Below are 27426 nucleotides of genomic sequence, written 5' to 3'. Positions count from 1 at the left end.
GAACCCCTCCAGCATTCATAGGCCAATTTGTGGGCCCTTCGCTGGGGCTTATATGCTATTTTTGTAACCTGCACTGAGCTCTTTGATGCAGTCACCACAGCCCTTTGGAATTCTGGGTCTGCTTTTGTTTTATTTGTAAGTGCCAGCATGTGCCAACATGAGCAGGTTCTACTCAAGGGTGCCCCTGCTCTCTTTAGGGCACCTGCACACCAGCAATTTAGGACCACAAAGCTCTCCGAGGCTTACAAGGGCCTCAGCATCTCCTCTCCTCCCAGCACTCTCCTGTGCATTCTTGGCAAGGAGGATCATTGTCTGCAGTTCACCATGCGCTTCTTTTTCTATGGGGGAATCAGAGGTAATGAAAATACCTGGAGACTACTTCCTCCACCAGCCTGGGAAACACAAAAATAAAAGAAATCCAAATAGAGTGGAGCTCCACGTGCTCTCTGGCTGGTTTCCGAGGGCCCGGTAACGCACTGGTAAATGCTTGCCTAACTGCTTTGTACCGTACAGGTTTTTTGGCCCACCAGGCTGGGACAATGTTGTACCCAGGTGCTAAAAGAAAAGTAGACTTTCAAATAGATAAAATGCTGAAAACTACCATAAAATACCCACAGTTAAATCATAGTGTTATAGACGATCTATTTCGTAACATAGGATGACATAACAGTATACCAACACACCCATGTTTCATCGCCTTGTAACAAGGGTGCTGCAGCAGTTTCAGTTTCAATTGCGCCGAAGGGCATGAGAGACCTATTGCATCCTGCTTATTGTGATATTTTTTGTCTTAGTCGGAGGGCCCATGTTCTTTGTTGCAGAAAGGCCTATTGTACCCTTCCAACTGAAGTGCTCAATACCATTAGCCTACACAACCAAGCGACCTGTTTAAGGCAAAAAATGGCTTACTTTAGCTTTCTCCTGTTGTGTAGCCATTTTAGTTATAGCTCCATGCATGTTATTTTAACATACTAGGCCTGCCGCTATGCACTTTAACCTAGATATATTTTATTCAGCTTCGCTTTATTGTTGTTACAGTAGCCACTTTTACGGTCTTGTTTTATTTATTTCTATCTAGCTGTTTTTGCCTAGGCCAGCACTGTGTTCTCAAACATGACATACTTGCTCACTCTGTGCTTCTTCCAAGGCTGCAGTAAGATAGGTTGCCGATGAACGTGGTATAAGTTTTGTCTCTGACATTCATCGAAAACACATATCCTTATGTAGGGACATTTTCTCAGAACATCAGCTGTTTTATTATAAAAACACTTTCCTGTCCCTTACACGTTAGAGGGAGATTCCAGCCAGAGAACCACGACTGTATGCTAATTGCTGAGTGCTTCTCTACAGCTGCTTATGCAGACTTCAGGCCTTTGCTCAGGTATGGGGAATGATTTCTTCCTAGGGGAACCTTAAGGGCAGAATTAGAGCTTAACGCACTGTGCTCTATTACAGCCTAGGTAGGAATTTGTTTATTGACTCTAGTGACAATACAGTAGCGATATTTCTATGCTTTACTCTCCTTGTCACACTTTTCATCTTGTCATGCTGTATAGTCCTGGTTATTGCAGTCCATGCTTTGCTTTCTAAGAGGCAGTCGCTTTATTAAAGCATTGTTGAAACCTATACTGCCTCTGTTTGTCATTGTGTATGTGAGACTAATGTAACTGAGAGAAAGGGATGAGACCAGAGTGACCACGGTTTCCCTGAGAAATCAATCATGTCATGCGCTCGGCTGCCCAATGATCCCGCCCTTGGGTGGAGATGAGGCACTGCTAGTTAGCCGGAGCAAAACCTTGATTGGAGTGACAGGTGTCACCTGTAGTGGGTTAGATTCAGTCTCCCACACCATGGGCATTTCTGCCGCTCAAAATCCAGTAGTCTCACTAGAATAATGAGAACCTATGTGGCATGGTACTGCCAACGTTTGGTCAGGCTCTAATTTTTGGGTCCTCCTGAGTATCTCTGTCTCACTATATACAAAGACACCTCAATACTATATACGGAGACATCCATGGTATTGAGGGTTTCCTCCTGATCTAAATAGGGAACACCTATCTGATGCTAAAGGTTGTTCAAGCTTGAACCCTAGAAGGAAAATCCCCATTTGGTGTGCTTATCTCTGATCAAAACTACCATCTAATATGGCGAATCCGCAGCAGGTAGCAATTGCAGTGAATTCTGCACAATTATTGGCAAATTGCCTAACAGTCCAGGGGGGTCCAGTCACATTTGTTGTTGGCGTTGATCTGGCTTATAGAACAGAACTCTTTTATTTTTGGGTCACATTTCCAGCAGTTGATGGGAACACAAATACATTTCATCCCTTCAGACTTGCAAACTTACCTGGACAATACAAAGCATACGCATATTTAGAAATACCTTTATCTTCTCAAGAACATAATAATTGGCTTGATGGCGCCCTAACCCACACAATTTTACCAGTTAGGTTAGGTCCTCTAAGTAATGATGGTCCTACCTGGCCTTTATTGGCCACTTATACACCTCACCCTGCATTAGCAAACTTAGCAGTAGCTGAAGTCCGTCACTCATATACGGAACTGATGGCAATATGCAGACGTCTAGTACAATTTGTAATGCAAACATTGAATACAAACCCAGCACGTGCTGCTCCAGCGCAACCACATGCACTAACACCAGATATAAATCCTGCAACTGTACATTCAATCATGGGTAAGGTACCCTGCCAAGAAATTCCATTTTGGTTAGCTAAAAAAATAAATGCACTGGAAGCATTATTTACCTATACGGGTCCTCAGGATAAACATAGAATTCTAATGATATGCTTGCCATTTGAAATGGTCCCCTCAGTAGATAACTGTAATACCTGGGGTATGGTATTTGCTGCACTCTATACTACCACTCACGGTACACCGACACTTGCCAACTTACCGGAAGTGTTGATACAAATTCAAGATGAATACGGGGCTGCCCCAGCCCTAAACTTGGGGATGCAATTAATGGCCAATTTTGCCACAGTTTCCTCAATTATTTTAAATAATCTTAAAGGGGAAGCAGTTGCACTAGCAGTGCGCATGCGGCTCCGGGATGTTCCTCAACAGGATCAGGAATGCGAGCTGCCAAAGATTATCGCTGATACCTATTCCAGTATTGGTCGAGATAGTCTGAGGGCCAGACCAACTAAACCACAATTTCAGGGCAAATCTAATAAAGATTTTTCCAAGCAAGTTCCTGAGTGTAACAAGAAATGCTGGGATAAAAAACAACAAACTGCTAACAAAGAAAGGGGAGAATCTCCGCATACGGAGACCCCACAGAATAGATATATTATCAGAAACAAAAATAATATAAAAATGCCTGATAGATATCAATATACTGATACACGCCAATCTCGTTCCTTTCAGGACTCATCAGAAAAACGCAGTGAGCGAGGTGGGCGGTCAGAGTGAGGAACAGAGTATGTGAAACCAAGACAGGAATTACGACACTCAACAGAGGTTTCTGTTAAAAAGGAAGAGAAACCTCCCCAACAAAAACCTCAATTTAAAAAGAAAAAGGTGGCAGCAGTTGCAGTTCGACATGCCAATCAAGAAGAGGGTCCTTGTGAAGAACAGGAAGTAGGAACTAGGGCTGCTAGACAGCGCGGCAGATGTCACAGTAGTTCACCCGAGTCTTCAAGAGCATTTGGAGGTGAAAGCAACTGATGACTTTCTACAAGTAGAAACTGCGGACATGCATGTCTCCACACCTGATAGGGTGTATAAAGTAACACTACAGTTAGAAGGAGACATTGAACGCACAATAGACGCAATCTTTTGGGATCACGTGGTAAATATATATGATAATTTGTTGGCCGAACAAGATTGGCCACCTGAATTTGTCCGTACCTGCCCATTTGGGAACGATGTTATTAAACCTTTTTCTCCCCCTTTGTTCCAGAGGAACTCGCTGAATCCTACGCCATCGATTGGGCATTGGCAAAGGCACCCACATTATATTACAACCACGTTGGCTGGGATAAAGAATCCTCCTCCCTTGTAATTCCTATAAAGAATCAACCTCAACCTCAATATCCAATAAAACATGATGCCAAAGCACCTGTGAGAGAAATTCTCACACAGTTGGAGTACCAAGGCAAAATTGAACCCTGTGTCTCCCCAATGAATAATCCTTTATTCCCAGTACCTCATCATGACCATTCATATTGAATAGTCTTAGACTAAAGACACCTAAGTAGTCATACACGCACATATGCTATACAAAACTCACATAGCACAGCACTGATGAACAATATAGTGCGCAAAAAATACAAAACAACACTGGACATTTCCAATGGTTTCTTCTGCCAGAATATAGCGCCTGATAGTAGAGACTTAATAAGTTTCAGCGCACTAGGCTCCCAGAAAAAAATCTGTTGTTTACCCCAGGGGTACAAGAACAGTCCAGGACTGTTCGAAGCTCGTGTGACTACAATTTTGCATGACATTGACCCTGAAGCATTGTCCTATGTAGACGGTATCTACCTTATGGACGATGAATTGCTGCAACATTTAAGATGGGTAGCCCGTATTGTTGTGGGATTTGCTGAATTTGGCTACAAATTCAACTTCAAGGAAACAAAAATAGCTTTCCTCCGCGTCTTGTTTCTAGGATATGAGCTATCGAGTGAAGGAAAGAGTCTAGATCCACAATTCTTAGAAAAATGCACACAATTACAACCTCCAATATGATTTAAAAACTCCAATCTCTATTTTGTTTCCTAAATTTTGGCAGAACTTTCATTCCAGATTACGCAACATGCATAAAACCTTTATATGACTTAATACGTCCTGACTTTTCAAGTAAATTTTGGACAGTAGAACACACACGCATTCTCAGAGACCTGTAGACAGACATGCTTGCAGCTCAACATCTACACACAAGGGACAACAAAACACAGTTCGTCATCAGAGTAATTGCTTCTGTCATTGGTTTCACCTATGTAACCTTTAATGAGGGTGCGATCATCCTGATTGCAAATAAATCACATTTGTACTCACCAGCAGAACAACGCTTTGCTCCCACTGAGAAAATTCTCACTGCTGTACAAATGGCTGTCATTAAAGAAAGACCTGTAGCCCAGGGAAAATTTATTATTGGCATTTCGCCCATCCCAGCCCTTGAGGCTGCCACAAAAGCCAGCATTCCTAACACTAAAGCATTACATCCACTTTGGGTCATTTTTTTGACCGCCACTGATGTAGATTACATTTTTGACCCAAAATTACAACTGCAAGAATTTTTGCAATATGAACTAGGATACCCATTTCCTGCAAACACACTGCCTATTGATCAATAGCAAAGAGTCCTGCACACTGATTGCTCTGCACAACCTGCAATTTGCACAAGTCATCAATACTCCGCTGCTTGCGCAGTCGTAAGTGGCTACAAGGAGCACAATAAATGTTGTCCCCAACATACATTCATCCAAACCCTAGGGGATTGCACAGCACAGTCAGCAGAGCTAAAGGCTCTAGTGATGGCACTGGAACATACGGATCCTGCGCAGCTAACACTGATTTTTTGTGATTCGTACTATTGTGTCCAGTCTTTCATTAAATACCTGCATTACTGCTGCCAGAATGGGTTCAGAGACTCTAAAGGTAACACCGTTAAACAGAGATTACTGTGGGGGAAAGTAGCAGACCTGAAGGAAACACTACCAAATGTCCATGTTGTACATACTCTTGGACACCAGCGTGTTGGAATACACGTGGCTGGGAATACACTGGCTGATGAAGCCGCAAAGTCAGCAGTTGCTACGGCCACTGTTGCTGCAGTAATCCTCTTAAGTGCGAAACTGGACGAAGACAGAATGGCTACTGTGAAAGCTACGACTGACGATACGCCCTATCCAAAAGCATTTCCTGCTAAATATTCCTACCAAATGGGAGGCTGCCTAAACGCTGAGGTTAAGATACCAGTTGTAGGGGTTCGAGATATTCCCAACAAAGAGGTAAGACCAGAGTTGATTAAAGGAGCGCACAAGAGGGTAACATCTGCCCATGCTGGTGTGGTGGCTACAACATCATTGCTACAAGCCAGATATTGGTTGACAGGCCTATACCAGGAGGCTAAGCAGTATGTTCTTTGTTGTGACATCTGCCATCAAATTAAAGTTTCCACCGCTAAACGGCCACCGCAGACACCCCTCCTAATTTCCAACAAACTTTTACAATGTGTGTACTTGGACCATTGCGGTCCCCTATCACCGGACAGTGCATACAAATACATGTTAGTCGCTGTTGACTCCTGCTCCAGATTTCTATGGGTGTGGCTACAACGCTCGGCTGACGCTCGGACTGTTATTAATGATTTGTGAGTCTTTATTGGTACATATGCAGTTGCAGCTTTCCACTCGGACCAGGACCCTGCTTTTGCCTCAAGGGCATTCAGGGACGCCATGGCTTTGTTGGGGGTCCAACTCTAGTACTCGTCTCCATTTCATAGTGTTGTGGAGCAATTAAACCATGATTTAAAGCAATCCTTATATGCCAGAGTCTTAGATACAGGTCGAAGTTGTATGGAGTCCAGAGAGCACTTAACAATCTGCCTAGGTCCCTGGGGGGGTCGTAATTCATATGAGTGCCTGTTCGGACCTCAAATGTATGTTCCAGATCTTGATGGTTCTGGCATAGAGGCCGCAGAAACACCTTTTGACATCAATGAAAGTGTTACTGTCTTATAGGACTTACAACAGTTCCGTGACGACAACGCTTCAGCCAGTGCTTCCTCCACAGGAATTAAGGATGTACCTGTAATGGCTACCGGCTGGATTCCTAGAGTGGGGGATCTACTATGTGAAAAGGTTGCTGTAATAAAGGAATTTGGTCCTTCTTATTGTGCACCAGTCCCAGTTTTGGGCATACACGGTACTAGAACTGTCATTCTAGCACCGTTGGCAGGTGCCAAACAACATCGCTGTGTCTCCATTGACAATGTCAAACTACATCGTGTGGCCGATCCTTCACAGCTGACTAAAAGGAACTACCAGTAGTTCCTGAATCCCTCTCACCACTGGTCATGAAGTTCCTCTACAAATTGTAAGCAGCAACACTGACACCTCTCCAAGCTTGTGGAGGGTGGAAAATGATCTTGCATTAGTTCCATTGACATCAAATAATACAGAAATAACTGATCAATTTGACACAACTTCAACAAAGACGGATGGTGCTATATGTTCAGTGCCTCCGCGGGAAACACCAACACCACCTACTAATACGACTCCGGTTTTTGCACAAACTGCTTCTGGATATTTTGCCGACATCAACGATGATGTTTCGGACTCATTTGCCTCTTCGACACCTGAACTGTCAAAAACATGCAAGCTGATAACTTGGCTTAAAACAACTTATTTCATTCTTCCATGGAACTATCTGTGGCTTTCCTTGACTGTACTGGCTTTGCTACTTTGGGTTTGTTATAACATTCTTTTTGTTAATACATGGTCATTCTCTTCCGGAAAAATCAACAATTAAACTGGTGGATGAGGTCCTTAAACCACATTTTTCTTCCCATAAGGTCTGCAGAGACCTGTCCTTTTGTGAACACTTCCGCTATACCAATTCCTGATGGGATTGTATGGGATAAAGTGACATTTGATATTTATGGCTCTACAGAGGTCATTCAAATACCATATGTGTTTAAACTTTCAATGAATTATATAATAATACCCAGAGTTGTTTCTGATGATTGGGATGTGAAAACAGTTGATTCTATGATGACTGAATTGCAGTATTATACTGTATTTGAAAACGAAGATGTTTATCAATCTAAAGAGAATTATGGTGATATTTTTTCTATAATTATTATGGTCACCCTTTCATCCACAGAGCGAGTACCCCAAAGACTATTTTTAACTATTTAACTATACACAATGGGAACATTGTCTGACTCCACCACAAGGGAGTTCCAAAACTTATTCTGAAAAGTTTACATATTTTTCTGGGAACAATGTTAAAAATGCTGAGTCATATTATTTTAAATTGCCACCAACACAAAATGGACACATTGTATTAACAAATATGAAATGTATTTATTCTGATTTCTTTGTTTCCCGGTTGACTATAGAGGGCTATGAATATTGGCTAAAGTCAATTGACTTAAAAAGTGTGTGGGGAACTAGACATTGGCAAATACGGGGGAAGGAAGCTTTATTTAGAGCATGCCTGATACCTTTTCAAATTATATATTTAACTGAAACTGTACAACAAACAAGTTGTTTAGGCTTCGCAAAGATTAAGGAATGGCACACGCCCAGTATTCCAACACCTACAAAATTTTATAAATGGCAAAAATATATAAATACAACTGAAGATCAGCTTGATGAATGGCTCCAGAATGGCACGTTTAATGTTTTACTGTCATGTCCTGGCGGGTGGTTATTGTGGCCAATAGATACCAATGGGTGTCATAAACGTTTTATAAATTCCTCGGGGGTTTTAGAACTAGGAGACCGAACCCTAGCTATATATCGTCCGAACATGCGGGTATAGTAACAACATACAGTGTAGGGAAGCTATGCCAGCAATGGTTGAAGAGTTCCTCACTAGATGCGGTCAGAGAACACCTCAGTCTCCTGTCTAATAACACTGACTTACAGGACTTCCTGTTAGGCCCCAGAAAACAAGGCAGAAAGCGCTTCTCATATGAAGTTTAGAATGAAATCTGGCAGCTTTTACAACAAGAAGCTGTTGCCCATTTAAGGCAAATAGATCAGGAAAGTTTACAGAAGGCAGTAGCTGTTGTGGGTAATGGGATTAACAACCTGTCCGACCGGATATACATCCTAAATAACATTTTCTCTTCTGCAATAGACATTATACAAACAGATATGTCTTCGTTACACCATGGGCAGAGTCAACTAAGGTCCATTATGCAGTTGGGTTGGACACTTCAAACAGCGAAGATGGGTCACGTTCCCTAGCAACATGTCAGCGCAAGGGAAATATTTTCTACTTTTAATTTAACGTGACAACAACAACTAATGGCTAAGAAAGAAGCGATTTATGTCATGCTAAACATCGAAAAGTTAGAAAAGTTGCCTTTTACTTTGGCTGAAATACCATCTGCTGAATGGTTAATACACGGGTCATTAATCAGCCTATTTCCACATTACAATTCACAACCGGTTTAAAACACATTCCGGCAGATATGAAAGGCTGGGAGATAGTTACATCCATGAGTTGTGGGAGCTGCCCTTCTCGTACAAATGTCTCAGTGGCATGAAATAAGTCCTTCTTAGCGATAGTGAATGCGAGACTTCTGCCAGCCATTCAATGGTTTGTAAACAGCTGTCCTTGCAGGGGCATGTAACCCGTCTGCAGTGACCTTGGCTTGTTATCTGAAGTCCCCTTGATTAGACCTACATTCCAGGTGCTTTCAAACGGCAGCTATGTCCTCCTCAATGGTGAAGACTGTTGTGGGATGCAAGCCGGAATAGTTTATGTTTTTTCGGTCTCTAAGATTGGTACATGCTGCGGGAACGTACTCTTTCCTCCCACTAAAATAAAAGAGGTAGCAGACATTTGGCCTCATATTACTACTTCTAATGTGAATTTTGACAAGTTGAGCAAACTCAAGGCTTTATTGTTTCAAAAACATGTGGCTCTCACATCTGCAAGCGAGACCTTCGCACTTCAGGTCGCAAGGTTGTCAGCAAAGATACAGTCCCTTTTAAGTACCAACTTTCTGAGACACTTTGGCGAACTCGCGGGATGAATATTTAATACGTCCAGTACTGTTGGTTCTGGTTTCGTTCACACCTTCTCCTCCATATTCAGTTTAATACCAACAGCCATCCACTCAATATTCTCCAGCATTTTCAGGGGATTTTCAATAACTTTGGCTATATTTGTTTGTTTTTTGCTGTTGTTATTGTTTACACGCAATGGCAGTCCCTCGGCAACGAGGCAGAATGAAGGTGCTCCCATCAGCGCAGCTGTGTCGTGAGCGCATGATGCAGTACTTTGGAGCAACACTCCTGGAGGAATTGGAGTGTGACTGGTCTCTGTCATTCAGACCGGTTTTGCATTGTGTGCAACCTGTGTTTCAGTGCCTCTGGTGCTCCTTCGAACATGCACTAGAAGTTTGTCTTTCTACGCAGCGCTTGCTTTCATTGGACGTTGATCTGTTGATGTTCTCGCTGAGGGCTCATTACCAGTCATGTGCATTGAGGATGTGTTTGCTTCAGGAAGCTACTTATGAGTTGCCCTTCCTGGAGGATGTGGCTTTTAACTCATCACTGGGCACACCACGGAATGCTGCTGCCTTGGTTGAAGCTCAGGCTATGGAACACGACTGCTCCTTTGTCCTTCTCGGTGATGCTTTTCCAACTTTAACACCAGCCGAAGTGGAAGCTTTCCTGTCCTCCATTGTCTAGGAATCGATTGGAAATCCTAAAAATAACTCTGACTCTTGAAATTCGGTCCTTTTTATGCTACATGTTAACTTTTTAAATTGTCCTTTCATATGGTCATGTGTCCTTTTCACTTGTCATTATTGACATTTTTTACATATATATCTTAGGTTGAGTTTTAGTAGCTTTTTATATATACTTAGGCCCTCATTATGAACATGGCGGTCCGTTCTGCTACGCCAGCGGTGGCGGTAGAAACCACCAACACAGGAGCGGTCCGGACCGCCAAATAATGATCCAAATTAAACACACGTATCCTGCGAATCACCCACCGCCAGGAGAGGAGTCCTGCTGATGACGGCAGAATCCGCCCACAGGCAACCGGAAAGGCCCAACCCGCCCATCAAATTATGAACCACCATTCCACCGCCAGTTCCGGGGGCGGGAGCCACCGCCACACAAAGCCAGATGGAAACAAACCAAATATAAGGAACCACGTACCAGAGTCCCACAGAACGTGCAGCGGCAGCCATGGATAGAGAGCTGAAGATCATGCCAGCCCTGCTCCTTGACATATACATACACGACCGAGACCGCCGACAAAGACGACGACGGTAAGTACCGCAACGTACGACACAAGAGAGGAAAGGGCACAGTTACATACCCACCCACTCCACCCATCAGACAACACCCCCCAACCCTTCCCAGCAGCACAAGTCATACACCCCACACAAGAGGTACGTACCTGACCGAAGGCTAATGCAACTTGACCGTAGTATATACAAAAGCCCCACACCCATAAAAAATCTAAACAAACACCAGGGTGTAACTGTGTGCAGCATAAACACAGGCCACACAGAAACTTTAATAAGAAGCTCAATGAGCCAAACAGTGCAAACAGGGCCAAGGCCAGTCCGTGAAATCCCAATTGTCATGGGCCACAACGGGCCACACCTGACTCCCACAAGTGCTTAGTACTCCACAGATCAGGGCACCATAGGCGGATCCAGGCACCTCTCGGAAGGGAGGCAGGGGTCGTGGGGGTGGGGATTTTCGACGGGGTGGGCCTTAGACTTTCTTGTGGAGGGTGTAGGGTGGTGGGATTCTCCTTTGAAGGGGGTGGGGGCTGTTTGGCTTGGGTGGAGCTGGATGGCCTAGGCTCTGAACGGGCCTTCTTCTTCTCTGGGGAAGGGGCACAGGAATGTGAAGGGTGGACCGGGGTGGGCTGTGATGTGGAAGGAGCGGTAAGGGCAAGGAGGCGGGCACGTTTGGCGACAAGACGGGGTGGGCCAGTGGGTTGGAAGAGGTCAGCACGGGAGAGGAAAAGTTTCTTGGGAGCAATTAGGGTGGGCGTGGATGAGGACGTGAGAGTGGAGGCAGAGGGAGTGGATGTATGGGGTGTAGGGGTGTGTGTAGTGGGTGCAGGTGACTGCTCAGTATGCTGTTGTGTGGTGGATGTCTGATGGGTGGGTGTCTTGGTGCGTTTGTGTCTTGGGAGGTGGGGGCGTGGACACAGTGGGAGATGACAGACAGCTAGTGTGGATGTATGTTGGGTGGGTGTCTGAAAGTCTGGTGAGTGTGCTGCATGTGTCAACTACAGTAGAGGTGGTGAGTGCAGGTGTGGTGTATGGGGTGCATTGATGGCTGTCTGCTATTGTGGTGAGTGCAGTAACAGTGAGTGAAGGTGCAGTGCATGAGGGTGTAGATGTAGAGGGGACAGACAGGGAGGCGGAAGAGGTGGGCACATTGGGAGAACTGGACGTTGTTATGTGTGCAGGTGTCTGTTGGCTGTGTGAATGCTTGTGGTGGGAGGTGTGGTGCTTGTGTTTTGAAGTGTGCTTCTTGTGCGTTGATGTGCCTGTCAGCGTGTCTGTTTGTGTGCTTTGGACGGGTGAAGGGAGTGGGGTGCTGGAAGGGGTAGAGGAGGTTGGAGGGGGGACAGCATGGCCAGGGAAACTGGCTGCCGTCTGAGAGGAGGCCAGATCCTGAAAAGATCTCTGTAGGGCAGACATGGAACCGTGAATGCCACTCAGATAGGCATTGGTCTGCTGCACCTCTGATGCTAGCCCCTAGATGGCATTAACGATGGTTGTCTGCCCTACAGAGATGGTTCTCAGGAGGCAATAGGTTCCCCTGTGAGGCAGCAGGGCTGACTGGAGCAGGGGAGGAGGTGCCTGGGGCAAAGGAGACGCCCACCTTTCTGGTTGGGCGGGCATGGGCAACTCGGTGGGGAGCGGAAGGGAGGGCGGTGATGGTATGGGGGTGGCGGAAGATCTCATGGTAGTGGTGTGTGCACTAGGGTCTGCCACTGCTGGGGGACCCCCATCGGAGGAGGTCTCAGAGTCACTACCTCCTGTGGTAGTAGCCTACCCCGTGGAAATCCCCTCACCCTCCCACCTACTGGTCCCCTGGGCGCACGTTGTCTCTGCCTCTGAGGATCCATGGGCCGCTGCCTCCCCACTTGCCGGTGCCTCAGCTCCCTCGCCTGATGTTGATGCTGTACAAAATCAACACAAGAGAACAGGGATGGGGAGACAAAACAGGAGAGATACTTGTAAATAGCTGAATGCAGATACAGAATGGCCAGACATACACCCACCCAGCAAACACACCCAACAGGCAGCACCGTACACTATGCCCATGGCCATGCCCCTGACTACTGACCAGAATACTGCTCTACACCCATCCCCTGAAATACTTTTGGAGCTGAGGTAGGTGAAACCTGATAGGGACACCCCTACACCCTTTGGGAAACATACAGTAGATGGACACCAGTCAAATTCCCTGCTCTAAGCAGCATGAGCCCTATTGCACACCCAGTTATCCTTCCAGACTGAAGTATGGTCAATAAGTACTCACCCCCTTGTGACTTCTGTGCAGCCTACAAGCACCCATCCAGATCTGGGTACCCCACCGCCAGGATCCATCGCATGAGGGGGGTCAGTGCCCGATGGGCACCCCTTCCACGTTGGGAGGACTTCCCCAGCTGGGCCTCACTGATCTTTAGCGTCCAGTGCCACAGGTCCTCCCACCTCTTTCGACAGTGGGTGCTCCACCGGTTGTAGACCCCCAGGGTCCGCACCTCCTTGGCATGCCAATGTGCCCTCTTCTGGTGGGCGCTGACCTAGAAGGGCGACACAGAAATGGAACAAAGAGGTCAGGCACTTGCACAATAGGAACAGCTGGCAAATTGTCCAACATTGGACTGACAGTACTCTCAGACATACAGGACAGTCGCACGCAACATTCCATGCACCATGGACCATGCGGGCTCAGAGGAGCACACATATGTCCAATCCACACCATCCATTACACACACAGTGCCCTCCAAACTCACCTGTACCTCTGGCCATCCGTAGAGTTTGCCGTACAGGGGCAGGACCCTGTCCACTAGCTTCTCCAGTTCTTCCTGGGTGAAGGCTGGGGCCCTTTCACCTGCACCACGTGGCACATCGATAGCCAGAGGCAGGCCACAGCAGTGGGGTACCTGTCCGCACGAAATCAGGAAGACAAGTGATCAAACGATGACGAACGCACGTACGTTCCACGGCGGTATGCACCGTCACCGCCGGCGGCGATCATGATATGCCAGGATTCCCCATTGGCATCCATGTTAGCCAATGAGGGTGCGAACTGCGGTCAACACCGCCTTTCGCTGTGATGTCAACCACTAGCGGTATGAGGTCACTTCCACAACGAAGGGGCAAATCTACAGTGGGCAGACATTTTGCCATCACTTACGCATCTTGAATTTCCTACTACTTCATCACTCCTTTTTGTAACCCCTCGTAGGTACCGACCTTTGTGGTGAGGAAGGGCACCTTCGGTGTACAGACCACATGTGGATAGGGCGACCATGGTGGAGCGTCAGATCATAATCACTTACAGACTCACACGTGCAACTATTCAGGACCTTTGTGCATTACTGGATCCTGCACTAACTCCGGGAAATCGTAATCAGCATGCCATTCCAACTGAGGTGCAGGTGCTCTCCGCACTCCATTTCCTGGCCACAGGCTCATTTCAAGTGACAGTGGGCATGGGTGCTGGTTTCTCACAGCCAATGTTCAGCCAGGTACTGACAAGATTTCTGAATGCATTTGTACAACATCTGCAATCCTATGTGCGGTTTCCCCAAAGTACTGGCCTCCCTGCCATCAAGTCTGACTTCTATGCCTTTGCAAACATTCCCCATGCCATAGGTGCCATCGATGGCACACACATACCCATCATACCCCCAAGAGTGAGTGAACAGGTGTACAGAAAAAGGAAGAACTTTCACTCCATGAACATCCAATTGGTGTGTACTGCAGACCAGTACATTTCACATGTGAATGCCATGTTTCCAGGTTCAGTCCATGATTCATTTGTGTTGAGGAACAGTAATGTGCCACAGAAGATGGAACAACTACAAGAGGACAGAGGTTGGATCATAGGTAAGTTTGCCTGTCAATAAGTGACACATTGCAGAAAACCAGCCTGTCTGACTAAGGGACATAACAATGACGAGTCTGTATTGAACCATTTTGTAGGTGATTCTGGCTATCCAAACTTGCGTTGGCTCCTGACACCAGTGAGGAATCCCAGGACGGATGCAGAGAGGAAATACAATGAGGCCTATGGACGTACTAGGAGGGCAATAGAGCGTACTATAGGTCTCCTGAAGGGTAGATTCCGGTGTCTACATATATCTGGGTGTTCCCTGGCCTATGGGCCTGATAAGGTGTGTAGAATAGTGCTGGCCTGCTGCATGCCACACAGTGTGGCAGTGAGACATTCTATCCCCCTCTTGGAGGTGGAGGGTGCTATAGGTCCTGATCAGCTACCCCAGAGAGGTGAGGAGAGTGATGGTGAGGATGAGGAAGGGGAAAATGTCCATTTCAGGAACCAACTGATACAACTCTACTTCCAATTACTGTGTGGGACTTAAGCCTGTCATTGGGGTTAGTGACTAATACTATCAGTGTGCTCTGTCATATGTGGGGATTGGTCATGATAGGCGATACATGGAGCACTTCTGCATGGTACTGACAGAAAATATATGCATTCCGTCCTTGCCACCATTTGGGCGCACAGTACCACCATCAAGCACAAATTGACAATAAAGTTGTTCTCTGCCAGTTGCATCCATACTCCACTTTGTTCACAATTTAAGACAGGGGACAGTGTTACAGGTGTGAAATGTGTTTTATTGGTAGAATTGAGTGAATTGTGCTATATACAGTGATGAGAGTTGTAAGTGTTGGGTGTCCTCAAAACAAACTTGGTGGCAGCCTTGTTGGATGGTTTAGATGGGTCTATTTAGTCGAACAGTACTTCATATTGCCCTCAGCTAAGTGTTGTTGGTGAATGGGTGGGATGGGTGCTTTGCATTAGTAGCAGAGTCAATTGTTGGAGGGGGCCTTGTTCTTAACTGGGTTTCCAGTGCCATATCTTGGCCTAAGAGTACGTTTGGGCGCCTGCTGTGGAGCTACATGGGGTGGCATGGTTGGCCCTTGGGTATCCTGGAAAGGGTATTTCCTGGGATGTTTCTGCTGCTTGGGTCATCAGATGCTGGTTGTCCAGGGCTCTTGTGGGGGCCTCTTGTCCGGTGTGGGTGTCAAACTGTTTTTTTTACCAACTGCAACAGTGATCCAGCAATGGTGGCCATTGTGGCATTGTGCTCTTTCCACTGCTCCATGGCCTGTTGGTGTTGTTGCTGCTGCATCCTCTGACTTTGCTCCAGGGTGGACACAATCTGTGGCAACCTGTCTCGGGTATGTTGGTAGGCCCCCAATACCTCTGCAATAACATCCTGGGCTGCTGCATCCATCCTGTGGCCTCCGCCCTGGCCCACTGGGACCCTTGAACTTGCCCTAGCCCCCTGTGCCTGTGTCCCCTGCACAGTTCTGGACGTGCCACTTGTACTGGGGCCCTCACCTTCCTGCATGTTGGGAGTGGGAGACTGTGGCCTCTGTAGCTGTGTTCCACCAGTCTGTGCCCTGGGTACACTGGTGTGGGTACGCCTCCCCTGGCCTGCTGGTCTTGACTGGGTGTTAGGGGTGACAGTGGTTTCCTGGGTGGGGCTGCTGCATGGTGAGAATCCAGGACTGTGTGAGGGGCCTGCCTGCTCATCAGTGTCCAGGGATCCTTCGCCAAGGTCTTGTGAGGTGGCTCTGTCTCCCTGGTGGGCAGTGGCACTCCTTGTCCCATCCATTAGGGTTGCATGGGTGGTGGTGCCTGTTGGGGGACATACACATGTCTGTTATGTATGCATGTAGGTTTGAGGTGTACAGGACTGTGCTATTTTGTGCTGGTGTTAATTTCAGTGGCCTTCCAGGGTGCCTTTGTGAGGTTGACATAGCATTCAGCGCCAGTGGTAGGGTTGCATTGTGGCGGGGGTATTGTTCCATTGTGGGTACGTGTAGGGGTGGGTGGCTGTGCACAGCGGGAGTGATGTTGACCTGTTAGTGGGTTGTAGGCAATGCAGGGTGGTGGATGTGGTGGGTAATGGCTGGGTGGGATGTAGGTCCAGGTGTGTGTGTGTGGGGTGGGGTGGTGCATGCATTGCAGATGTGTTGTATATGGGGTAATTGTGAATGACTTAACTGAGTCCATTCCTCCAGTGAGTCCAGTGAGTCCCTCTGGGTGCAGGATGGCGAGGACCTTCTCCTCCCAGTCTGTGTAGTTGGGTGGTATTGGTGGCGGCCCTCCCCCAGTCTTCTGCACTGCGATGTGGTGCCTAGATGCCATGGACCTGACCTTCCCCTGCAGGTCGTTCCATCTCTTCCGGATGTCGTCCCAGGTGCGTGGATGGTGTCCCACTGCATTCACCCTGTTGACAATGGCCTGCCACAGCTCCAATTTCCGCGCGATGGGTGTGTGCTGCACCTCTGCCCCAAATATTTGTGGCTCCACCTTCAGGATCTCATCCACCATGGTCCTTAGCTCCCTTAGCTCCCTGAGTGTGGTGGATGGCGTCGGGACTGGGGACGGGGTAAGGGTGCTCCTCTGTGGGTCAATGTGCATCTCCTGTATGCTGCCCTTCGCTGTCTGGCTCTGGTGCTCTCCGTCTTCTGGTCCTGGTTTCGTTATAAGGGATTGTGGGGTGTGTCTGCTGGTGTTTTATGGGGTTCTGGATGTGTGTCAGGTGTGTGGGTGATACGCCTATCCAATGTGTGCACTTGTTGCTGTTGAGTCCACTTGCTGCCCGTGGCGGTCGCAGTCGCCAATGGTCATCTGGCCTCCACTGTCCACCGAGGTGATTTGTGCATCATTATTTGGAGGGTGGGATGTGGGTGTGCTTGGCGATGGCAGGGTGGGGTGGGCCGGGATTCCCGCCGACAGAGTCATGGCGGGGAGTGGTGGTCAGGGAATTTTTGGTGGGGTTGGGTTTTTCGTTCATTATATGGCAGGTTTCCATTCACTGCCAACGGCGGGGTTCTGTTCACCGCCGACACGGAGGTCGGAGGTCTTTCCCGCCATGTTCATAATGACCACCTTAGTCTTTGAACCACCTTCAACCAACAAGGGGAGGGTGTTGTGTAGCCATTTTAGTTATAGCTCCATGCACGTTATTTTAATATACTAGGCCTGCTGCTGTGCACTTTAACTTAAATATATTTTATTCGGCTTCGCTTTATTATTGTTACAGTAGCCACTTTTACGGTCTTGTTTTATTTATTTCTATCTAGCTGTTTTTGCCTAGGCCAGCACTGTGTTCTCAAACAAGACATTCTTGCTCACTCTGTGCTTCTTCCAAGGCTGCAGTAACATAGGTTGCTGATGAACGTGGTATATGTTTTGTCTCTGACATTCATAGAAAACACATATCCTTATGTAGGGACATTTTCTCAGAACATCAGCTGTTTTATTATAAAAACACTTTCCTGTCTCTTACACGTTAGAGGGAGATTCCAGCCAGAGAACCACAACTGTATGCTGATTGCTGAGAGCTTCGCTACAGCTGCTTATGCAGACTTCAGGCCTTTGCTCATGTATGGGGGATGATGTCTTTCCAGGGGAACCTGAAGCCCAGAATTAGAGCTTAACACACTGTGCTCTACTAAAGCCTAGGTAGGAATTTGTTTTATTGACTCTAGTGACAATATGATAGCGTTATTTCTATGCTTTACTCTCCTTGTCACAATTCTAATCTTGTCATGCTGTATCGTCCTGGTAATTGCAGTCCATACTTTGCTATCTTATATGCAGTCGCTTTATTAAAGCATTGTTGAAACCTATACTGCCTCTGTTTGTCATTGTGTATGTGAGACTAAAGTAACTGAGAGAAACGGATGAGACCTGAGTGACCACGGTTTCCCTGAGAAATCAATCATGTCATGCGCTCGGCTGCCCAATCATCCCGCCCTTGGGTGGAGATGAGGCACTGCTAGTTAGCCAGAGCAAAACCCGGATTGCAGCGACAGGTGTCACCTGTAGTGGGTCAGACTCAGTCTCCCACACCATGGGCGATTCTGTCGCTCAAAATCCAGTATTCTCATTAGAATAATGAGAGCCTATGCAACACTCCTGCATGAAATTGTCCCTGCATGTAATACATGACAATACCTTTCCAAAAAAAAGGTCTCTTCTTTCGTTATTCTATACACTTTTCAAATATGGTATTCTGCTAAATCCAACTTAACTAGACCCTAGCTAAAATGTGTCTTCCAGTGAAGTAATCAAACATGCTCAAGCTATTTGCTTTAGTCCACTCTCTCTGCAGGATTACATCATCGCTTGCCATTTCTTTATAATTGCTTTGCATCCATTGTATACGATTATTGATGTCCTTTTCATTCATCGCAATTCCATACTTTATGAATGTATGTTGGTTTGTGCTTCCTGTTCTTTTCAAATATGGATAGGAGTTTGAATTCAAAACAAAAGGTCTGTATAAAGACGGATGCATTCAATTCTTGGTGAGATGTGAAAGAGAGATTATTCGGAAACAAAGTCAGCAATATACATTATTGTAGAAGGTTAGTGCACAAATTAAGATATATATGTGGTATAGTAAACATTTCATGGCCGATTCACAGAGCAAAGAGAAAAAAGTTGCAAACTACCCAGTGTGGAAGTGACGTCTATGCAGGTGCATCTAGGCTTTTTAGTAATGCTCCACCTATACAAGTGTTTAGCAAAAGTTGCACATTGCATAATCTGAATACAAGTATGCACATAAGAAGATGAGCTATGGTCATTCAGCATATCAACACAAGTGCAATGTAAGCAAGGCAGACAATATTTACATGCAGGATTCCCAAAAATGGCCTATAGGTTAAGGATGTTTTCATCACTTTTGCTATCTTCCCATATATGCTACCTCTTCTGATTTACGTTTGTTTTGTTAATACTGGATTGATAGCTCACATTAGCATTATTTTACACTTCTTACACCAGATTTATTCAGTTGTGTTTTATGTGTGGGAAGTAGACTTCTAAACGTTGCTGGATTTACAGGTAGTGCGATTGGTGTCCCTGCAGTGAGCACCAAGGTTGGGGTGCTGGAGAACGAAGTGATAGAGTGTTATGTGCTCTCTGATCCAAATAAGCACATTTGTCCTCCCAATGTCAGTCGTTGTGGAAATAAAAGACAGACACCGACTTCCACTAGTGCTGCCAGATTGGGCTATTTCCCACACAAATGATTGACATTTGTGCTGAAAGACCTCAAGTGGTGGGTGACTTACTTTCTATTCTATTGTGGCATAAGATTGGTTTTATGATGGCACTCTGTTAAATGGCAAATTCATTAACGATTGTCTTAAACTGCCTGTACCTATACAAATTCCCTGGATTAAGTCAGTAGTGTAATCAAACATGGGGGGTGGGGGGGTTGAGTGCCTGCACATGACATCGAGGGGCCCCCTCCAGATTACGCAAGAGCTCCCAGGCCAAACTACTGTGCTGAGTGGGCCCCCTGGTGCTCATGCTCCAACCACCCCCACCCCTCCCCCCAACACCGTGGGGCTCCGGGGCCTTGTTACACCCATGGAAGAAGTATTTCAAACAAACATGTTTGGATTTGGGTCATCATGAATATTTTGAATATCCAGACACGTTACAGTGCATCAATAGTAAGGAATTAAAAAGGCAAGCTTTTCACCGTTTGAGGAACACAGACTGACGATTGTACTTATGAAACCCAGAGTTGTCTAGAACCAAACGATCGTGGTTACGTATGACATACAACTTTATCTTAAATTAGTACACAACAGCCATCACAAGTTTATTTGGACCCGTTTCCAACTTGATATATATTTCACCATCTGGTAACATCCCCTACAATAAATGATTGGTCTGAAGTTAAAGCAAATGTCCTTTTGACAATTTATCAAATCAAAGAAATTACATACTTTTCTTTTTTTGCACATTTTACAAGGACTTGAGGTAGAATGTTATATTGCCTATTCTACGTGATTTAAAATTAAATCAACGTCGCCCGGCTTATTTGTTTTTGCAATAACTACCCACTCTATTGAACTGCTGTACCATATCCAACTATGTGTGCTCCATGACACAGCTTAGGAAAACCCTTGCCACTGAGAATGGCCAGGCTGTGCTGACCTGTAATGTTTACTTATTGCGGTATTTACATCTGATGATATTTTATAGTAATCTTTGTTAGCTTTCTCGTTTCCTTTTAACCATTTATGTACATTTGTTTTTAACCATATTGTGCTGTGATGTTCTTTTTTGTATGCATTTATGATTTTTAATATGAAAGTCGAATGAAGCTGATTTTGACTTATTTTGGGCTTTTAGTAGGGCTTTAGATTTGTATTTATTTTTTAGATGAGGCAGCAAACTATTTAGTTATTATGTACACTAATTGAATCGTATGTCAGGACTCAAAAGACATTATGCACACGGTCCCACTAATTTAGCTGACACACGAGTGACTTGCCACAGGCTACCCCCAAGCCAGCTTCCATCCCCAGGCAGGCATCATCTGTCTAACACAGCGTATGTTGCACAGGCTCACACATGCAAGTCGGCAAATGTTATACCACTAATTGACACAAAACCCAAATGGTGTCATTGGTCGGAGGGCTGTAGTGCTGGCACAGAGCAAGAGAGGCAGACCTCAGGGATCATCTCTACCAATGCCATGTATGCGCCGGAACTGGAGGGGAAGTTAAGAGACTTTCATCACTGGACTCCAGTGATATCGTAATGATTTTGGGGACCGTTTGCAAGATATATTTTGGGGTTCTCCGTTTGGAACATATTTGAATGTATTAGCCATGTTTTGCCAATCCAAGTCCTGGAGAAGGCAAACAATATTGAATTAAACATGCCAACTTTCAGAAACAAAGACCGAAAGCTCAAATTTCGTGTCTCTCGCAATTTAAACAGTATCAAAAGAAAGCAGGAATGAGCCTAGAGATTAAGGGCCTGCTTTCTGAAAAGTTAGTGCCGCCTTTGCGTCATTTTTTGAAGCAAAAGCGGCACAAACGTACAAAATATAATTATATTTTGTAAGTTTGCACCGCTTTTGCATGAACAAATGCAGCAAAGGCTGTGCTAACTTTTCATAAATCAGGCCCTAAATCCTTTCTTTTTGCAGCTGGATCTTGTATTTTAGGCCTGGCATTAGCCAGGACCAAGACCTTTTGAATTTGCTAAAAAAAAAAATACATAATGATATATATATATCCGGTTGATTTTCTATTTTGACTTAAAATTATAATATTTTATTATAGACATTGTGGTTTAGAAAGAAATATGAATTTCAATACATAGAGCACTGTTTCCTGATGTGGTTGTTTCCCTTTTAATAATAATAAAAAAAAAAAGAAATAAAAAAAAAATGAATTAAAAAAAAATAATTTGGGAAAATGTTTTAAAATGTAAACAAATACATCAGAATTATATTAAGTTATATTTAGTGGCATTAATTGGATTTATTACTAGTATTGTTATTATAATAGTATATGCAAAGTAGTTGTGGTGTGGTTTCCACTTGATTCACTTGGTTATTGTCCTATTTTTATGTTTATGTTAAGAGGGTATTTAAAGGGTAATTTATTGGTGATATATATCACGTGACCAAGGCTGCTGTGTCAGTCGAAACGCGTTGTGTATGGATTAAATTGATTTTTTCTTGTCCCTGAAACCTGAGTGTGCGAGTATTATAATTTTTTCTTTGCTTTATTAATTACCAGCTTGCTCGTACCGGTTCTCGCACCACCCCTTTGGGCTGATTGAGATCTCATTCCGAGCACTTCGATTTTTTTATATATATATATATATATATATATATATATATATATATATATATATGTATATATATATATATATGTATATATATATATATATTTATATATATATATATATATATATATATATATATATATATATATACATATATATATTGGTAACGCGTCCCGAACTAGGTACTTTACTTACACGGGGACTTGTTTTAGGCCAATTAATCTTTTGACCCTGATTGGAGACACCTTAAGACAAGATATCTATTCAGCATTGCAATCAATAAATCAATAATCTCACCAATATTCACAATAACAAATTAATCAACTAGTTATCAACATTATAATAAGCAAAACACACCATGACCTTTCAGCCATGAATAACCACACAGACCTAGTAAGATTTTGTATATTTATTCACTATTAGTTACAACCTACTAGCATATTCATTAGTCTCAGGACCAATAAACACATCAACAAAACCACAATATGGCAACTTGAATAGGATTTTATCAAAGCAAGGATCATAAACATCAGAACAAAGCATGAAGTCAACATGTATCAAACTTTTAGCAGAGTGTCATTGGTACATTATTCAACAAAGCAAAGATTCAGTCATTTGTCTATTTGCACCCGATTTAGTGAATTTCTCAACTAACCTCAAATTAGCATCCGCATGTTGGGCTTCATGCAAAACAATTTATTAACATAAATTTGGAAAACATCTAACTATGGCCTCTGTCAAAAGAGCAGTTGGTACCTAGAAAGGAAAGGCAAACAGACAATTACAATTTATCATCATATAGTTACCCTCAGTAATGGGTCAGCATACAGAGTCAGTCTTCCTCCTCAGGACTGTAGTTCATTCGCCATCAGCCAGGAAAGACAGCAAACTCGGCAAGATAGGGTGAGAAGGAATTCTTCCCTCATAAGGAGGAGAAGCAAGTATTGGGCAAGGCAGGAAAAGGTGAGGATGTTTTAAAGTATCAAACAGCAAAGTCTTAAAGCAGAATATCAAAGTAACAGCAGAGTGTCCCTCTAATGGCTCAGTAAAAGGCAAGTAATGGCTAGCTAATGGCTGGTTTCTTCTTGTGACACATCGTTAAATTGAATGTGCCAGACAAGTCTCTAATTTCGAATTGGTCAATGTTTGGTGGATCATTATCTCTGTCCAATAGTCCGTTGATCACCTTACTAGAATTTCCACTTAAGGCAGTTCTCATGCAGTTTATTGGCTCCTGTATTTATGTCTTCAATGGGTAGAATGTCAGGTAAGAAAAGTTACACTCGCCGCTCCAGTCAGTAGTTCCATTGTCTTTACCAGTTTAGGCGACCTGTTGCAATTACACTGTTGCATTCGGCAAGAATGTCTCCTTGAGCAAGTCGGGTCTCATGAGAAAGAATTTTCTACGGTTACACACACATCTCTAGCTTCTGGAAAAATACAGTTTTATGTCCTTCAGGAAGACAGCACATTGCACGTTAGAAAAACACATTTACTATGAGACCAGGCAGCTAGGCCCAGATCCTTGCTAACTAAGGCCTAGTGATTAACTTAGCAAAACCTTAACACAAGATTCATAATGTTAGTACAAAATTAGTCACTTTCATTAATCATCGTATACAACGGTGGCCACGCCCCGTGGGCACATTTCAAACATGCACATTAATTTTCTTCTATCACGTTTTCTATGCAGCTTCATTATACATTATTTTGCAGGCTTTTCATATTAATATTGAATATAAAAGCTACAGTCCAACAATATATATATATATATATATATATGATTCCAAAAAAAGTAAAAACACTGCACTCCATTTCTCCTGAAAATTAACAGTGGTTAATCCACGCCAGAAAACATCAACGTGTTTCAACTCCAAAGAGTCTTGTTCACGGTGAACATACGAATAAGGGCTTTCAGCTAGCCCTTTTCATCTGTATGGTATTTTGCCATTTACATATTTCTTCCCCCCACTGCAGCATGGGGCAAAGGGACCCCCACTCCAGGCATTCGTTAACTTCACTATCAGTGATGGCATTCTACCCTTTCACAAAGAGCACTTCTGCACATAAAGTAATTCCCTTAAGTGCCAGGGACTACTATGCAAATTTGTGCTTTTTGAGACCCAAAAGATTTTTGCTTTTAGCCACTGTTCTTTTTAAGAGTGAAGAGGGCCCTACAGCTTCCCCAACAATAAAAAGCTTGCAAAAAACATGATGTAAAAAAACAAGCATTGACAAAGCCAAAGACTAGCAGCCAACCCCGTAGCTGTTGACTTTGACATTGCTTGTTTTGACTTGTAACAACAACTTTTTAAGTGGAATGCAGTATTTGACTAGTGTGCTCACCCTCCTCCCATTGCAGGAAAGACACAGTGATGGTGGGTTGGAGAATGTTTAGTGGACTTGGGCATAATATTAAAATAATAACAATGCACATGTCACTAAACATTGCAGCTTTGGCTGCAGCTTATTCATAATCACACAGAAATTCCCTTCACTACTGGTGTTATAGCTACAAAAGTGAAAACCAAAGCACTGAATTAATAACGTTCACCATTCTATCCATTGAAAACCTGATAATTTATCCTTGTCTCCCTTGCTGTGCCTCATCCCTCTTCTCACATTTGTATGTGCATTTCTTTGCCTATAAAGCTACCCCTGTCTCTGCTGGCTAAAAGAAATTCGAGTAGAAGGGCAAAAAGATAAAGACAACACTATAGCAAGAGCTGAGAAGTAGAGGTAGAAGGGAGGTTGAGATAAAGATGAAGTAAAGAGATAGGTGAGGTGGTGAGAAACAAGGGAACAAGAGAAAAGAGAGTTGTAGTGAGGTAGAAAGAAGAACCAGAAGGTAGACATGGAAGTTGTGGGAGAGCCGTAGAGAGAGTTAGAGATAGGGAGAAAAAATGTAGAAAGAGTGAGAGTATTTGGCTTCACTCAAGTATGAAGTAGGGAAAGGTAGGGCAGGTAAAGGCAGAGAGAGATAGAGGAAGACTAGTAGGGAGATGTGTGGTGATGAGAGGTACATAGAGAGAGATTCAAGCTAAAGAGAGAATTTGAGGTAGAGAAAAATAAAAAGCAAAGAGGTATAGAACATGGGTCAGATAAAGGGAGTATTGAGGCAGAGAGAGAGAGTGGAAGGGTAGAAAGAAAAAAGAAAACAAAAGGAGTTATTGAGACATAAGTGAAGTTGTTGGGGAAAGGTGAGGATGAAGGGAGGTAGATGAAAAGAGGGTGAGTTAGACAGAGTTGTGAGGTCTAATTTGAGATAGAGACAGGGCGAGGTACAGAGATTAATAAAATGCAGAAAGATGAGGTAGAGAGAGATAGGTCTGCATGAAGGGGGGGTCAAATGGAGGAGGTACAGAGCAGGTTGTGTGTGAGAAGGAGAGAAATTAATAACAAATGCAGAAGGAAAAGAAGTAGAGAAACAAATGAGGGAGAGGGATCAAGCTAGTGAGAAAGCTGAGGTTCTTTGGATCCAGGAGACAAATTATTTTCAATCACTAATGGCTAAGATACCACCAGTCCAGGGGACTCAGAAGATGAAATATGCTTGTCAGTCTCTTCTAATAGTTCAAGAAGCCCACCAGACAGGTCCAGCACTGTGATTAGGCGAGGCAGAAAAACCAAAGACAAACTTCAAAATCAGCAAAAGTGTCAAAAGAGAACCTGTCAGTCTCTGCATTAAAGTAGGATTATTCTGCAAAACAACAGGTTTATACGGAGCTGCAGGACCAAAGCCAGACTTCCCTAGAGTGTGGAGATCTCTTGGGTACTGGGGTTGCTGCAGGGGAGACTTCCCTGAAATTAATATATAGCTCCATCAAACAATATCAAATGGAGAGTCTTGTAGATGGCTAAAAGCTAGTATGGCTATAAAAAAGCTTCAGCAGTCAATAAGGAAAATCACTAAAGCCTGCAGCAAGACTGAAGAGAGGAGAAGCTCTGTTGAAAACCAGGCTGCATTTTCAGAGTTGGATATGGGGGTGATGAAGGTCGAAACAGATGCCCAAGTGTCTCAAATCAGTGACATGCAGTGGAAACTTGAAGACTGAAAATTGGCAGAGATGCAACAATCTATGATTTCTCTGTCTAGATGAAGGGGTTGTAGGCAATGATGTTAGGGCATTCATGGTCAACCTGCTAAGGGTTCTTTTCTGCGAAATGACCTCTTGGAATTGAAAACAAGAAGTCCTGAGGGCATACCAGTTTCCCCTAATAAGAAGGAAGATGAGTTCCACACAAACCGATAGCCCTAGCAGACTGAGAGCAATCATTGTATATTTTGTGAACTTTCTGCTTCATCAAGCTGTTTTTGAGAGAGGCCGGCCTGATGTTAAACAAAACTTTGAGGGTCACTCTTTTTTCATAATGCCTGACTTCTGCCCTGAGTCAGTTGAGAGGAGATGGAGGCTGAGGCAGCTCATTAAGCCCTGTTAGGAAATTGGTGCAGAGGCATATCGGATGATCCCTGCCCACCTTAACATTGTCTTTAACAACAAGAACTGAGTGTTCACTTCAGAGATTAAGGCCAAGGAATATGTGGGTGAACTGTCAGGCAGGTCCTGAACTGTACTGTCTTGAAAGTGATAATTTTTCTTTCCTCCTTAGTATTTAGGCAAACATGCATGTTTCGGGTAAAATCATTTTTTGTGCTTTGGTGTTTTGTGTTTTTCCTGTTTCCTTTGCTCTTATGACGGTATCTCAGAAGGTGAATGATTCTCTGTCATGCACTGTGTGGGGAATGAAGTTTCATTATGTTTCATTTCTATGTCTCACGTTTTCTTAATGGTGTATATGAAAAAGTTCTGGTCGGACGTGTGGAGCTCAAGAGCAGGGTGAGCACA

This window comes from Pleurodeles waltl, chromosome 1_2 (assembly GCF_031143425.1).
Source record: "Pleurodeles waltl isolate 20211129_DDA chromosome 1_2, aPleWal1.hap1.20221129, whole genome shotgun sequence".
Classification (NCBI taxonomy): Eukaryota; Metazoa; Chordata; class Amphibia; order Caudata; family Salamandridae; genus Pleurodeles; species Pleurodeles waltl.
This window is presented reverse-complemented; position numbering follows the sequence as displayed.